The following is a 17345-nucleotide window of genomic DNA, read 5'->3' on the forward strand; positions in this document are numbered from 1 at the left end:
GCTATCTCCAGATGTTGCTGAACTACAACTCCCATCATCCCCAGCTACCATTTATTGTGGCTGAGGATGATGGGAGTTGTAGTTCAGCAACATCTGGACTCAACCCATGGTATAGGCCATTCCCCTCTCCCATCATCCTTACAGCAATTATGTAAGATAGGTTAGGAGTAGAGACAACTTATCAGTGAATGCTAGCCTTATTCTTTAAAGCCCATCACTGCTTGGAATCAGTCCAGAGCACTTGAAGAATATTGTGGAGAAGGGTTATAGTTCCATGGAAAAGCACCTGCTTTGCATGCTGAAAGTCCCAGGTTCAATCCATGCCATGTCCAGGGAGGGCTGGAAAAGATTCCTGCCCAGAACCTTGAAGAGCTGCTGCCAGTCAGCACAGGCAGTATAGAACTAGATGGACCATTGGCCTGACTCAACATAAGGCAGCTTCATACGTTCCTGGATTGCCTGCCTCCATCTTAGCCTGCCGTGAGCCATTAAAGTAATTTTTGGAGGGTTTTCTCTGGGTGCCCCTACCAAATCAGCTGGGTTGGTGGCAAAGAGCATCGTCTTCGACATTTCACCGATCAACAAAGGGCCATATAGGGGCTGTGGCCAAATGTAGCGGCTGTGGCCAAGGAATCTGGGAGGTGTGGTGTACAGTACTGAGTACAAGCATACCACAAATGGGAAGCCAGGAATAACGTGCACGCACAGCACATTATTCCAGATCACCAAGCAAATGAGTCAAGACATTTTGCAGATGAAATCCGGGATATACTTGTAACAGCCAATTCTCATAGCAATCATTGCTGTCCAAGCCTCCCACCCACTATCACACAGTGCTGACGTTCTGTCTGATGTATGTTGTACAATGCTTCCTGCCAGGGGCATAGCATTCATTGTATCGGGCGGGGGGGGGCAATGCAAAAAAATCCCCAGGCCGTGGGTCTCTGGGGGCTGCCTGTGCTTGCTGCTCACCCAGCACTGGCCACATCACTGAGCTGGCACAGAGTGGCCCCATCCCGGCAAGAACAGTTCTGTTCTTGCATTGACACTGGGCACTGCACTGACATGGTGACCTCATCAGACTGCAGCTGGCAGAGTTTGTATTGGTTTCCTGCTCTGCTTTCTGCTGTGTTACCTGTACAGCTCTTTTATCCTTTCTGCTTTCTTTTCCTTGCATTTTTTTTTTTGCAGCTGATTGTGTTTTAACAATTGTGTAAGCCTCCCTGGAAAAGTTTTGTCTGAAGAGATACCAATAAGGAAATACACAAATAAACATGAGCAGGGATTTGAACCCAGGTCCTCCCAGTCCTAGTCATTCAATCGGCAATCTATGGAGATATTCACACGGGCACCGAAAAATGAGCTAAGGAAGCCCAGCTGGGGTTTTGGTGCACGTGGGTACCACCAGGAGCCACACAGCTCCCGGAAGTGATGCAGCAGGAAGCCCGCTTAGGGAGCCCATTGCTTAGCCCGTATTTGGGGCATGAGGGCACCCAAAAAGGGGACTAAATGCTCGTGTGTCAATGGTGCATGGCTTCGCACGGCACCAACACACAAGTAGCCTCCTGACAGGCGGTGGGAGGCTCCCCACACTCGCACGGTACATTATGGAAGCTCTGGGGGCCTCCTGGCCCCTAAACCTCCCTGCTTCCTCCCTGCTACTGGCAGAAGCTGGCAATCATCTGGGCAGCCGATCCAGCTGCCCAGCAACATGGACGGGATCGTCTGCAGCGGTGGGGGGGGGGAAGTTTTTTGCAGCTTTCTCCCCTCGCCCCATTGGAGTCCATTCTCCAATCATGAGACTGGCCTCTATATGTTAAAAAGAAGTCACACAGAAGTAAATTCATAGCCCTCTTAGGAAAGAATGTATAGCCTCAGATCCTGTTTTTATTCCTATGGAACATGTGGGGCAGTCATGAGCGCCTTTATGCATATGTAAAATGTTTTTCCTCATCAATGAGTCCCAAACCCAGCCCCTGAACCTCTGAGATCATGGTCATGGACTTTCAGGGGAGAGGAAACATTCTACAGGAACTCTCAGCCTGGCCATTTCTGATTGAAAATAAGGACTGGAAAATCCAGGGGGAAACAAGGTGAATAGCAAAGGTTTAAGTTCCATGTACAGCCTTGCATGCTACGCAGGGGAACACTAATGGCAGAGTACCACCCATGCAGCTGCGAGTGTCTAAAACACCCCCCACACTGTTGTGGAACAAGGTTCCACTGTGACTTAAAATTGCACCATCTCGGTTGTGCAAGACTACATCCATTGCCGCCCAACTCAGACGGCGCAATTTAAAGTCAAGCATGGCAGTCCTGTGGCACAACAGCATGGGCGGTGTTTTAGATGCCCACAGCTGCACAGCCTCCCCTTGTCATTACCCTGTGCAGCCGGCGAGCCACTTTGTTCTGTGTTTGGTTAAGCAGTAGAGAACGCCCAACGATCACAAACTGAGCTGTGTACGGAAACGTGAAGCTCCGCGGATTGTCCATTGGGAGTTGAAGCTGTAACTTTGAATCTTTGTCTTTTTTCTGAGACTCTTGGGAAGGAATGAAACAGGAGCAGAATGAAAGAATAGGTACTTTACATATCAATTGGCTATTTAAAATCTTGATTACTCCCGATTGCAACAAAGATGTCATTCACACAATCAAAAACTGCGTTCTACCTGGGTTTTGGAGGAGCAAGCACTCCATTAACTGCATCTTTTTGCTCATGTTGCAGCACACAGTGACACACAAGCAGACCCCTGACCGTGAGGCTGCAAGTAGCCTCCTGGGCTCGGGGGTCTCTCCAGGATGCCCCATGCATGACGGAGCCGGCAGTCGTGTGGGCGGCCAATCCAGCTGCCCAGGGCTGCCTTCCAATTGTCTGCGGGGAGAGTGGGCTAAGCCCGCCATCCCAGCAAACCCCCTTCCGGCAGGTCTCACTGATCATGAGACTCGCCTCCTTGTGTGGATCAAAGGTAGGAGGAGATCAGCTTTTCCTCCTACCTTGCTTCCACACAATCACTTCTACCCAGGATTTTGTCTTATCTTGGTTCCACACAACTGAAAATTGGGAGCACACACACCTCCCAAACCCAGGTAGAACGCAGTTTTCGATTATGTGATTGACCTCAAACTGGGTGGTGTTTTTTGTTTGTTTGTTTTTGCTACATGTCTTAATATTGTATCACCAAACAATGAAAAGGACTTCAAAAATGACTGTTGTTTTGTGCTGATACAATATTGTGACGGTGGAAGTCATTCTTGCAGGGACAGCCAAAAACATGAGGAGGAACAGTATAATACACTGTAGGATTGTTCACACAGTCATTTAAAACCAGGAGTAATACAGGTTACCAGCACTGAAGTGATTGTGTGAGTCCATGCTGAAGTGGTTTATTGTCTGAGATTCCTGCCTTGGCATGAGTTCACACAATCATACTAATGTTGATAAGCCACATTAAACCTAGGTTCAGACGATTGTGTAAACAAGCCTAAGGTCTTTTGAACTGCTGGGTACTAAGGCAGAGGCTGTACAATTGCTCTAAATCTCCTTTGAAGAGAACTGTTCTTAAACAGGTTGTACAGTTGTAAAATATTCCCAACTCTTGTGAAACCCAAGAGAATGATTGTTTTCATTAAATCTTCATTAGGAGACGAATTGCCATACCAGGAACTAACCATACTAATTTGATTTCACTCATCATATCAAATGTTTTCTTTAAGGAGAATTTTATTACATTAGCGTACACTTTAAGTGCATCACAGTGTAATTCATTTGGTAACAATACGCGAGTGACATTTTTATGACAAAAGTGCAGAATTCATTGGGTGAATTAGTGTCAGGATGACACTGGCAGCATTAGGCTGAGAATATTAAGAATTATTTTTCTCTGGCTCCATCATTTTTAATATGGTCTAAATGACTCATATTTAGCACCTGAATCAGAAAGGCAGATATTCCATAAATGTCTCCTTATCACTTACAAGTTGCATCTAGGGATGTTATTTGTCCTTTCATCCAGTATGATACTTTAAGCACAAGTAAACAGGCCTTTAAGAAAGGTTATAACCTTTACAAGGTTAAACAATTTCCACCTGTTGCCTGTTAAATCCTTGTCTCCTCCTGTGATGATGACATGGAATGCCAGAATCATTGTGATGACATGGAATGTTCACAAGCAGTTCAACTGCTAAGGGCAAAGCGGTCAATAATGGAATGTCAACCATTAATGCAGCTGCTGTCAGAGAAGCAAAAGGTTGATTGGAGTGAGGGAAACCTCACACCTTAGTTAACTTTGTTTTATGTAAGACATACGGAGGTCATTCACACAATCAAAAACGGTGTTCTGCTCGGGTTTGTGTATGCTCCCAATTTTCAGTTGTGTAGAAGTAAGGTAGGAGGAAAACCTGGGTAGAAATGATTGTGTGGAAGCAAGGTAGGAGGAAAAGCTACCCAGGTTTTCCTCCTACTTGCTTCCACATAATCACTTTTACCCAGGTTTTCCTCCTAGCTTGCTTCTACACAACCAAAAATTGGGAGCACACACAGTTCCCAAACCTGGCTAGAACACAGTAAGCATTTTCTCATGATCACGTGAGAAGACTTCGGGGCAGGCAGCAGGGAAGGCAGCAGAAGCTGGCTGCGGGGTCTGGGAGGGACAGGACGTGTGATCCCATGAATCCAGACTCTGCTGCTTCCTCTGGCAGTGTGAGGCAGTGTCCCCTTGCAGTGTTATCCTGGCCCCTGGAACTCCCACAGTGCACTGTGTGAGTGCACAGTGCATTGTGGGATTACCCCAAGAGATGGGTGGGTACCCATCAGTGTTGCGATGTCAGCTGAAAGCAGCTGGCACTACATATGAGCTGGAAAACAGGGCTAAGGGTGCTCTCTCTCCCTTAAGCTCATTAAGGAGGTGGGCTCCCTAGGCAGGTGTCCCACCGGAGTGCTGCTGAGGTTAGGCACATTCCCAGAGGTTCTCACATGCAGCCCAGACCAGGCTTGGCTTTCTTAGCCCAGTCTTGGCTGCGTGTGAGAACACCCTCAGCTTTTGATTGTGTGAATGACCTTGTTATGTTTTAAAATTCTGGCCTGTAGTAAGTCATTTGTGAGACCTAAAAGACAAAGGAATCAAGGAACCTGGGGGTGGGGGGGTGGGAGTGCCCATCTTGATGTTTTGTTTTTAAAGGTCCACCTGCAGATGTTTAGATCTTTAGTATTGAATAGTCTCAAATATATACTTTGCATATGTCATATTCTCCATATATGTGAGGAATGGATAGGGCCAGCCCTAGACCAAATGGCACCCCAGGCAAGGGACATCTTCACTGTCCACTCTTCATTCATTACACTTTTGCATGCCTTCTTTTTATTGCATCTGGAGCCCCTTTTATGATTTTGATACACAATCTACCTGCACAATTTATCCCTGTTGGGTAAGGCACTGGCTGATGTACAGAGCAAGGATGCACAAGCCTATCAGAACTTCCCAGCGGTGGTGCAGTGGGGAAGTGGCACTTTTTGATGGCTTCCTCTTCCCTAGGAAGCTCCCAGTGCCACTCAAAAATATGTCCCCAAGGGCTGTGCAGCATGGGGAGATATTCTCAGGTGTCACAGTGATCTTCTTGGGGAAGGGAAGGACATCAAATTGTCACTGCCTTGCTGCACCAGTGCAGATAGTTGGGAAGTTCTGTTAGACTGCTCTCTCACTGCACCAGTGCATCATAAGAACAGCCCTTCTGGGTCAGGCCCAAGGCCCATTCAGTCCAACATCCTGTTTTACACAGTGGCCCACCAGATGCCTCTGAGAAGCCCACAGGCAAGAGGTATGTGTATGCCATCTCTCTTGCTGTTGTTCCCTTACAACTGGTATTTGGAGGCATCTTGCTTCTGAGGCTGGAGGTGGTTTATAGCCCTCAAACTAGAAGCCTTTGGACCGGGTCTCATGATTAGTGAGACCCGGTTCCTAGCGGTGAGCGGGAAGAGCGGGCTAAGCCCGCTCTCCCTGCTCACGAGCGGGCAGGGAGCCCTGGGCGGCCGGATCGGCCTCCCACACGATGTCCGGCTCCAAAACAGAGCCGGCAGGGGCTGGGGAGCTCGGGGGGCACACGGCCCCCGGAAGCCCCAATATGCCCTGCGCGAGCGCGCAGGGCATACTGGGGAGACCACCGAGCCGGGAGGCTGCTTTTAAGCCTCCTGCCAGGGGGTCTACTCACGAGTAGCCATGGTGCAGAGCCGCACCGCGGCTACTCACGAGCAGATAGCCTGGGTTTGCGGCGCGCGCGCTCTGCAAACCTGGGCTAAGGGGCGGGCTACAGGAGCGGGTTAGCCACTCCAGAACCACCGTGCTCGGCTGCGAGCCCAGTGGTTCTGACGATCACAAAAATCGGGCTATATTTTGTGATCGTAAGAATAGCCCCATTGGTAGACATTCTCCATGAATTGGTCTAAGCCCCCTTTAAAGCGACCCAAGCTAGTGGCCATCACCACTTCCCATGGCAGGATGATATAGCGAATGACACACAAAATGCTCTGTATGTAATCTGCTAAGTTTGCACACATGTACTTATTGATGCCATATATAAGTAAATAAAAACAAATTTGTTCCCTCTAACCACCTAGAAGATTTTTTTTTATCAGTTACTCCTAAAGAATAACTGAATACAGTATGTGCAGTACACCCAAAGTCGAGCACCCCAAGAACTTGCCTCAGTTATCTGCCCCTAAATCCAGCCCTGGGGATCGACTTGCACAAGAACGTAAATGGGGGAAAATCTACTCTGCCAGATCAGTGATTGTTTCAGTTGTAGATACTGAGGCTATTCCCACGATCAGGAGAAATTGGCCTAGGTGAGGCTAGCCCGATTTCTCCTGACCATGAGAACCACTGGGCTCGCAGGCGGTTAACCCACCAAAGTAACCCTCCCCTTAAGCTGGGTTTGCAGAGTGCTCTGTAAAGTGCTCCGCAAACCTGGTTTTTTTTGCTCGTGAGTTGCCACGGCATGGCTCTGACCGGGAGGCTGAAAAGCAGCCTCCTGGCTTGGGGGTCTCTCCAGCATGCTTCAGCACGGCCCCCGAACTCCCCAGCCCTGGCCAGCTCCTTGATGAAGCCGGCAGTCATGTGGGCGGCCACTGCGGCTGCCCAGATCAGACTGTCTGGCTTGTCTGTGGGAAGATTGGGCTAAGCCCGCTCTCCACGCAAACCCCCTAGAGGTTTTTCACACTAATCATGTGAAGAGCCTCACTTACTGGAAGATTCAGAGATGTTTGCTTATCTCTGACTTGAGCAAACATTTCTGAATCTTCAGAATCTAAGGAGCGACAACAAAATGGTTCATAAATTTTAAACAGCAAGGAGGGAATGGACAGAGAACTTAAGAATTCTCTCTCATTAATACAAGAACTTGGTGTCATCTCACAAGAATAACTGGCAGTTATTTCAGAAGGTAGAAAGAAAAAAACACTTTGAAGAAGCTCTTCTTGGCCCACTCTCTCCGCAGATTATCAAAAGGCAGCCCTGGGCGGCCAGATCGGCCGCCACACGACTGCCAGCTCCGTCACAGAGCTGGCAGGGACTGCGGGGATCAGGGGCTGCGCAGCCGCCGGAAGTTCCAGGATGCCCCGCGCGAGTGCACAGGGCATCCTGGAGAGACTCCCGAGCCCGGGAGGCTTATTATATGAGCTTTTCGGTACTCAGTCAATCAATCTTCATGTGCAGGAGTTTTCACTTGCTAGGAAATATTCCTTTTATTTTTGGATTGTGGTAACCTTTGCTAGAAGTAAAAAAGTGTGTAGTGAATGGTAAGATTCCTAATTAGGGGTGTGCACGGAACAGCGGAGCTGCGGTCTGGCACTGGGGTGGGGGGGGTCCTCTTAAGGGCGCGGGAGGGTTTACTTACCCCTCCCGCCGCTTTCCCCCCTCTGGTGCCCGTATTTTATGGAGTAATTGCTCTTACTATTTCCTTGAGCGCCCCTTCTCTGGCGCTCTGCTGCAGCAATGGGGCGGCAGGATACCTCCCTGCCGCCCCTTCCCCCGCTTGGCGTCATGGCGCCATGATGCCAAGCGGGGGAAGGGGCAGCAGGGAGGTATCCTGCCGCCCCATTACTAAAACAATTGCTGCAGCAGAGCGCCGGAGAAGGGGCGCTCAAGGAAATAGTAAGAGCAATTACTCCATAAAATACATGCACCGGAGGGGGGAAAGCGGCAGAATGGGTAAGTAAACCCTCCCACGCCCTTAAGAGGACCCCCCACCCCGAACCACCCAAATCCGAACCACCCATGTCTGAACCGGTCTGGAGGCCTGTAGAATGGCCTCCGGATCGGTCCGGGCACATCACTATTCTTAATAAGTATTCAGAATGTACAGCCTATGTTACAAGGAGCCTGAGGTTGACCATCATTGATTCTTAATGCCAATTTCCCCAGTAATTACACCTTGTAGGTTTGTATACATTGTCGCATGGTGTCATGACATCTTTAAAGGATCGCCTATAAGTAGAAACAATCAATCAGTGAAAAGCTTTTCAGAGCTTTAATTTCCTTGAATAATCTGTGCACATTGTTCTATTATCTATTTCAGAAATTCTTCAAGGATTTCTTCCAGAAATAATGATCCGAATTACAGACCACCACTCATGAGTTGCAAAAAGTGCTTGTTGGCTTGCACTGTTTTCTCGGCAGATGTAACACCGTGGCAGGGCACATGAGTGAAAACGTTGGGAGAGCAACAGGCTCAAGCGCCCTTTGGGATTTCCTGGAGGAAGCATAGGCCCCCTGCCCTGGACATCCAGGTAGCATCCGCAAGCTCACAGGCTCGTAGCTTCTTCAGTCACTCCCTGTCTTCATAGGGACTTGACAAGTCACTAGGAGGCATATTGATTACTTGTTCATTGCTTCTTTATAGATAAGAGGAGGAAGAGACTCTTCAGACGGTGATCCTTTATTGTTATTTTTATATTTTTTTAATTGTTAAATTTATACCCTGCCTTTCATTAAGAAAATCCCAAGGCAGCTTGTCTGTGAAGAAACAATGGAGCAGGAGGAGGAGTCTGGGGGCAGGAAAGAAAAAAATGACAGGACTAGTCAATGCATTGTGGAGGAGTCAATCCACAAATTAGGACTTTAGAAGGTCTGCCCTGCTGGATGGAGAAGCAATGCTTTCCTGCTTGGGAAGTGTTTTTTCACTAAGAAAAAATTCACTTAGCGGTGTTGAAGGATTCTAACAATGTGTACACTGGTCAACATCCAGACTAACACTGCAGGTGCACACCACACAAGCAGGGAGGAATGGCAAATCTCCCCTTCACTCTGAAGCTCATTGTGCATCATGAAAATATGTCTCTGAGGGACACACGGCCTTTGAGGACATAATACCCCTGCTAACTGAGTAAAGAGGCACTTTTTAAAAGTGGTGGTTCTCTTTATTTAGCAGGGGGAGAGCAACTGGCCCTATCCATCCCTAACACTGCATCCCTCTAGTGGCTGTTGCTGGTGTCTATCTTATGTTTCTTTTTTAGCTTGTGAACCCTTTGGGGACAAGGAACCATTTTGTTTGTTTGTTTCTTTGTTTATATTGATGTAAACTGCTTTGGGAACATTTGTTGGAAAGTGATATGTAAATATTCTTCATATTCACATTTTAATGCTGGACAGTGGGCTTTAGAAGGAAGGGGAAATGAGTGAAAACCGCTCCTTCCCCTTTCCATGCAAGAATGCAGCTGTAGTCTGGAACTCAACTCCGCTGTACCCATGCAGTGCGCATCTGAATGTCAGCCACTGAATATATTTATTTTCGTTGTTGCTCTCTCGGGTTAGCTGTAATAAATTTATTTTAATTCATACAATAAAGCAGGGTTTGGAGATTTTTAAAATATGTAACCAGACATGAAATATATAGTGCCAGGAAAAAAGAATGTGTGTTTGGTTCAAAAATTCAAGACATGAAGAAATTACATTATGTTAGCTGATGTAAAAAAGAGAGAGAGAGAGAGAGACTGATAACAACGTGAAAAGTAAAGTAAGTAGTTCGGTATCCTTAAAAACCTAGACTCTGATACTGCAAGTAAGTTAATTACCACAAAGGAATATCTGAAGCTAAGTTGTAGTAAATCATGCTAAAGGATGCTTTTGCAAACTCTCTTCCCTTATGTATCTATTGGTGTCCAGACAGTATGAGATTCTCTGGAGGAAAGGGTCTCTAAAGATCAGCAGAGATCATTGCTGATAACCAGAATGTACAGGTGTGTTATAGTGGCATATGCTATATGTGCAAATTTCTATCACATACCACTGTGCAGTTCCAGACTTTCCTTTTAAAACCCCTGCAATAAAGAGTTTCTTTATTAGGGTAAAGGTGTACGGGATCTTAGGCTTCATTCTGCTGGGTATATTGTATAGGATTATGAATGAAGATTAGTGTAGACTATGAAGCCTGCACCTTTCCCAGTGTTTAGACCTTCTGCTCCCGCTCTGGAAATTAAAAAAAAAAACCCTATGCCCCAGCATACAGAAGCAATCGTGAGCAAAAAGGATCTCGATAGTAGGGCTGGGAAAGACCCTCCTTTAAATCCTGGAAAGCTGCTGCCAGTCAGAGTTCACAGCACTGGGCTTGATGGCCCCCGTGATCTGATTCAGCATGAAGCAGCTTCAGATGTCTTTTATATTTTGCAAAATCCTGGTTATCCATAAGTACTCAATACATGATAATGTTTGTGATTATGCGGGCTATTTCTGTCTGCCAGCTTGATGCTATAAATCTATTTTATCTGCTCTGGCACAAACATTGGTTTTCTCTGCAGTTCTAGTCTATGCCTGTCAAGTAGGGTAGGATTCTCTGCCACTGCTTCGCTGAATGCAGCTTTACATCTGTAAGAGTCCAGCTTCTGATCCTCTCAACTAGCCTTTGGGATTGGATAGGATATTTGGGATTGGATAGGATATCATGGATAGGATCTTCACCAACTCACTCCTTCCCCATCTCTGCCACTGCTTTTGTAAACATCCTTTGCATGCCCCTAAATGCCACAACAGGAACTCAAGTTTGGTTTGGGGTTTTTTAGGCAGACCAGTCTTGGGCCATCTCGGAGTCCTTGAACCCCAATCCATCAGCTTCTACATGCACACAACAACTTATGGGACTAGGCAGCAGGCATTTCTCTGTGTTATTTTCTTACTAATTACAAAGTAATTATTAATGTTATACTGGATTGAATGGCAAATTCTATAAAGTATCCAGACTCGCACTGATTCTCTCTGTTGCTGTTAGCGATGTACAAATTGATTTGTATTTGAATTGATTCGACTTGAATCTGTGTGATTCGAGTGATTCAAATCAAAAATGGTTTTATGTGGCTGTAAACTGCCCAGAAACGAAGGTTTGGGGCAGTGTGAAAATGTGATAGATAGATAGATAAATAGATAAATAAGTAAAATCATGCCTTAAAAGAGCAATTCGATTTGAATTCAAAATGATTTTTAAAAATTCATTTTGAATTCAATTTGAGTGTTCGGCACCTTTTAAAAACAATTCAGGTCCCCTGATTGATTTTTTTAAAAAAGGTACCAGAACAGGGTCAATTTGAATCGAATTTTTGGCCAGATTCAAATTTGGGGTGAATTTTTGGAATTCATTGGAATTTGAAATGAATCAAAAAATTCATTTCATGCACCTTTCTAGTTGCTGCTGAGGGAAAGGGATAGAGCCAGTGGTTGAAACTACAAGGAAGCAGATTCAGGTTCGACATAAGGAGGAATTTCCTAAGTTTGATAGTGGAATAGTCTGCCTCGTGCAGATCCTCATGCAGTCTCCTTTGCTGGAAATTTTCCAACACAGGCTGTCAGGGATTCAGTAGCAGATTCCTGTACTGAGTAGGGTGTTGGACTAGAACACCAACATCCCTTCCAACTCTATGAGTTTCTAAGGTCATTCGCACAACTGCTGGGGCTGGGGCTGGGGGAAGGCAAGATGCTACCTACCTTCCCCCACACAATCCAGAGGGCAGCAAGCAGCGCAGCAAATGAGCAGCAGGAAGAGCAAAGTCTGGCCGCCAGATATCCCACAATGAACCATATCAGCAGAGCAGTGCAATGGGATATCTCCCAGCTGCTGGGCCACTCCTTCCACCCCCGCCATTCCAGCTCCATGATAAGTATGGCCGCCGGCAGCCCAAAAAGAGCTGCCAGCAGCCCGCGGCTCGCCCACACAACAGGCAGTGACCTCCTACCTCACTTTTACCTCCTACTCAATGAAGGATCTCTACCCAGGCTTGTGCTGCACTACCCAGGTAGGGCCGGTCATGAGAACAACCTCTATGATTATTTTATTGCTGGAAGGATGCTACTTAACTTGCCTCAATTATTGTAATACATTGGTTATGCTTGTCCCTGGAAACCAGGGAGATGCCCATCATGTAATAGCCAGAAGTATGGTGAGTGGGAGAGGCCATCAATTAGAAGATCCTGGGAGGGACATCTCTGCACACGTTAACATGCTTCCTTGACAACGGAGGTCAGGCCGCCTGTGTCAGAGGTGAGGGGCAGGTATGTCCCCATGCAATGATGGCTCCCCATTGCAGTGCTTTATCTTCCCCATGCAAAGAGTTGATGGGCATGCACTGCCATCAGGATCAGCCTCTGTCCATGGCATATCCTCCAACATTTCACGGATAAAAATAGGACCCTGCTTGTACTATTTCAGTTCTCATGCCAAAGATCACTGCCCGGCACCCTCTCCCCTGTAACTGCACTTTGCTGAAAGCTCTACACGCCACCTACAAATGAATTCTGGATTCATTTGCTCTGCTAACTGGCCAAAGAATCAACTTTGAAAGTGGTAGCTCCCATCTATCTAGCAGCGGGGAGAGCAGCAATTATTCCTATTAAGTCCAGCATAGCACCTCTCCTGTTGCTGTCGCTAGTGGATCTTTCTTTGTAGACTGCGAGCCGCTTTGGGAGAGGGAATCATTTTCTTAACCCTATCGCTATGTAAACTGTTTGGAGAACTTTGGAACATCATGAGGCTGTTCACACAAGCAGCCCAACCCAGGCTTGGGTTTGGCTGCCTAGGTGAAGCGCTGGGATCGAGCCGATCCCAGCGCTGCCTGCCCTGCAAACCTGAGTTTTTAACCCGGGCTTTAACCTGTAACATTATATGGGGAAAATATAATTATTATGTGTTATTGACAGTTCAAGATATACCCCAGGAGCTGCAATGTGTAGGAACATAGGAAGCTGCCATATACTGAGTCAGACCATTAGTCCATCTAGCTCAGTATTGTCTACACAGACTGGCAGCAGTTTTTCCAAGTTTACAGGCAGGAGTCTCTCTCTCAGTCCTATCCAGAGATGCCAAAGAGAGAACTTGGAACCTAGATTGGTTTAACATTGTTTTTAATTTGAGTTGTTTTACTGTAAACCACCCTGATATGTGAGTTTGGGGTGGTATATAAACTGGCTAAATACAATTAAATACATAAATAATAAAAATAGATGCTCTTCCCAGAAGCAGCCCCATCCCCTAAGGGGAATATCTTACAGTTCCCGCTTATAGTCTCCCATTCAAATACAAGCCAGCAGACTCTGCTTAGCAAATGGAACAATTCATACTTGCTACCACAAGACCAACTCTCCTCTGCAGGAGTTGCAGGCTGTGCCCTGTGTGGTGCCTTCGTGTTCATGAACATGGATATGCACTAAAGGCAAAATGTATCCATTTCCTATTCAGAAATTTAGCTTCCAGAGACCCTGTGGAAGCAGGTAAACCCTGGAAAATGACAACTCCAGTAACTCACACTAACAGGCCCTGCCCTGGATTCCATTTCTTGTCATGCTGAAGCGTGACCAAGAGATGGAAGTGAGAAACTGGCTTTTTAGTCTACAAACTATGAGGAAGTTGTATATATTATAAATTGATGGCCTTGGCATGTGTGCAGAACCATTGTTGGCCTGTGGGAACCACCAGGTGCCTGTAGAACAGAAGCATAAGAGGAAGAAATAGTCACAGAAGTTAATCCTTATCATTGACCAACCCTGCGGGCTTAGTTGTTTTTAAAATGTCTGTTCCGTGCTTAGAATGCGAGTTTGAATGCTGTGGCAATCACAGATGTAACATGGCCAAGCCCTTCGTAGCCCACAATGAGCTTAGCATTCTCTGAATAACTCATAGAAGATAATACATTTTTGCAGAGGAAAACGCATGGCATTTGAAAAGCAATGAAGAATGTGTCTGAAAGAGACAAGTGGCTTCTCTTACCGGGTGTGGGGCGGGGGAAGGGATCAGCTGTCAAAATGTCAAGCTGTTTTGACTTCAAAACAAATTAGGGGAAGATGGTTATAAAGCGAAAAGATGGGGATGTGTTTAACTTTGATTTACATTTCCTCGTGACCGTCTACACTGTAGATAGGAAATTTAAGATTAAATCCTTCCACCTGTATATTGAGTATATGAAGCTGGTGAGTCAGACATCAGTCCATGTAGCTCAGTAATGTCTACTCTGACTGTTGCTCTCCAGGGTCTCAGACAGGAAACCCTACCTGGAGATGCCAGGGATTGAATCTGGGAGCTTCACAGAAGCTAGAGTTGGAGTCCAATAACATTTGGGGACCCAACGTTGAGAATCCCTGGATTAGAAGATCTCCAAGGTTCTTTCTAACTCCCATAATCCCCAGCCCCAGTGGCCTTTGGTTGGGGATTCTGGGAGTTGAAGTCCAATAACAAGTGGGGACTCAGCGCTGACAATCGCTGTTCTAATCCACCTGCCTGCTTAGTGTAGAGATTTGTTATAGCATCAGAATAGGACCATAGCTTCGTGGTAGAGCATCTCTCTTTCCCTTGGCTCAGAAACTTTTAAGATCATATATACCTACCGTTGTGGGGTACCAGAGGAGGCAGCATTGGGATCAGTCTCAATCTTGGTGCTGTACATGAGTAGCCCTACCCAGGTAGGGCTGCCCTAACCTGAGTTAGGCTGCACGTGTGCACAGCCTTATTTTCTGAATGTAGGCAGTTTGGCAACTACTTGAAGGAGACTCTGGTCTGTGCAAGCTCATGCCATAAACAACCAGTTAGTTTTGTTTAAAAAGGCCCTTATCTTTGTCATTCTCATGGATACTGCCCCAGGAAGCCTGTTTTCAAATCTGGAGGGAGCGTTAGTTAATTAGGGAGATCTGACCATTTCCATGCATTTGATTAGTGGGGATTCTGTGAAGGTAAATAAGCTTTGCGGGAAATGTGTTTATTTTTTAGTTCCTGTCTTGTTGCAGGCACATTTGGTATAAATTAGTATAATCCTCTCTTGCCAAAAAAATAATACTATCAAGCCTTGAGTATAATTGCTTTGGTTCAAAAAGGAGAAAAGGACTGGAAAGAATTAATTATTTTTAAAATAGTCAGACTCACACATTTGCATGTGGACACATCTGTCAGTGGGAGTTACAGGGAACCAGTTGCATATCCCATCCAAACAAACCGGATTTCCTTAACAACCTGTAATGCTTTAGTGCTTCAAGAGAGGCTCAGTGTGGCTCAGTGGTTGAGCACCTTCTTCCCATGCAGAAGTTCCCAGATTCAATCCCTGGCAATCTCCAGATAGAGATGGAAGGAGAGCTGGCCTTGTGGTAGTGAACATGAATTGCCTCCCTTGCTAAGCAGGGTGTGCCCTGGTTTGCATTTGGATGGCTGACCACATGTGAGCATCCGTGTTCCCTCTAACAGAGATTCCCAGATATTATTTAATAGAACTCCCCAACTCCCAGCATCCCCAGCTGCAATGGCCTTTGGCTGGGGATGATGAGAGCTGTAGGCAACAACATCTGGGAATTCCTGTTAGAGGTAACATTGGTGAGCACTGTCTGCTGTAAGAAATTCTCTTTTGGGGATGGGGCCCAATCTCAGTAGTAGAGCATCTGCTTTGTCTGCAAAAGTTCCCAGGTAGGGCTGGGAGAGATTCCTGCCTGCAAACTTGCAGAAGCCGCTGCCAGTCAGTGTAGACAATACTGAGCTAGATGGACCAAGGGTCTGACTCAGTATAAAGTAGTTTTCTAACTGTGTTTAGGATGGGCTGGGAAAGAGTCTTGTCTGTAATCCCAAAGAGCCACTGCCAATCCATGTGAACTAGACAGTCTGATTCATACAAGACAGCTGCATATGTCTTGTTCCAATAGTGCTGATCTGAAATGCCCAACCAGCTTTGTTGCCTTGTTCAAAATATGCAAAATTAGGAGGGCAGTTAGGGGGCAGTGCATGAACAGGAATGAAGTGAAGTGAAATTGCACTCCCAGTTAAGCAACTGAAATTGTGCCCCCAGTTTTTGGTGGGCACCATTTCTTCGCACTCAGCTCCCTCATTCTCATTTGGCTTCATGAACATGCCAGATGATTACCACCACCACCACCACCTGGACCAGTGGTTCCCAACTGGGGGCCTCCAGATGTTGCTGATCTACAACTCTCATCTGCCCCAGCTACAATTTATTGTGGCTGGGAATGATGGGAGTTGTAGTTCAGCAACATGTGGAGGCCCCCAGGTTGGAAACCACTGGGGCATCAAACAGGTGGCAACAAAAGAGTTGAATGGGGTTAGTTTGGTAAAGCGTTTCCCACCTGAAGTCTTCCCCTTGAAATACAGAACTGCTGCTCAGTTCTAGTCTTGAGTGCTCCCATGTTTTCCCCATGTTTAATGTGTGTCCTTAAGGCAAAGCACCCCAAGCCAGTGTCTACTTGTGCATGTGGGTCTCTGATGCACACATGATGCTTCCATAGCTGGAAAAGTTTCTTCATTGACTTTTCAGTTGCAGACAATGCTGTGTGTGCTAACAAGCATTAGCGCTGAAGTAGCCAGTTGTTAGAGCCATCAGCCACTGTGGCAAGCTGAAACCATAGTACCATGTTTCCTTATCACTGTATTTCTGTTGGAATACATAGGCCTCCTCATGCCCTGCCCCCAAGTATCTTTATTCACTCTTTGCCTTGCTCCACCCTTCCCCATTGTGATTGGTCACTATCATTTCCTATTTCTACACAAACTTCCTCTTCCTGTTGTCCGATTTATACAGCTTATGTATACTTACTTTAAACTGCTCATAGAATCTGCTTCTCACTTTACCCCTCCCTGGATGCTTCCTGACCCTGCAAACCTTTCCATGGTTCCGCAACTCTGTCTCCTCCTCTCTTTTCGCCTGCTCAGATTGCCTTTTCCATCTGACTTCACCTTACCTCTTTCTCATAATGTTGTCTTATTGCTCAGCAAGCTTTTGCCTCAAGCATCACCCCTTAAAAGGCCCAACTGTGCAGATTCCAGATTCTTCTTCTCTATTATGAGAAGCCACCCCCATCATGATCCCTGATGTGGGACTCCCTCAA

The 17345-nt window shown here is 46.4% G+C and overlaps 1 protein-coding gene across 7 annotated transcripts in view; it reads left to right on the plus strand.

Annotated features, from left to right (window-relative positions):
* LOC128351531 (calcium-activated potassium channel subunit beta-2) overlaps positions 1 to 17345 on the plus strand; it is a 504933-nt gene that overhangs the window by 186896 nt on the left and 300692 nt on the right. Inside the window, exon 1 of one of the 7 annotated variants that reach the window (XM_053311140.1) lies at positions 8575 to 8779. The exons of the other annotated variants lie outside the window; for them this stretch is intronic. The gene's annotated coding sequence lies outside the window, so the exon portion shown is untranslated. Of the gene's footprint in view, positions 1 to 8574; positions 8780 to 17345 lie in introns of those variants that run through there. 7 annotated transcript variants of the gene reach the window in all.

Source organism: Hemicordylus capensis, chromosome 3, assembly GCF_027244095.1.
Source record: "Hemicordylus capensis ecotype Gifberg chromosome 3, rHemCap1.1.pri, whole genome shotgun sequence".
Lineage (NCBI taxonomy): Eukaryota > Metazoa > Chordata > Lepidosauria > Squamata > Cordylidae > Hemicordylus > Hemicordylus capensis.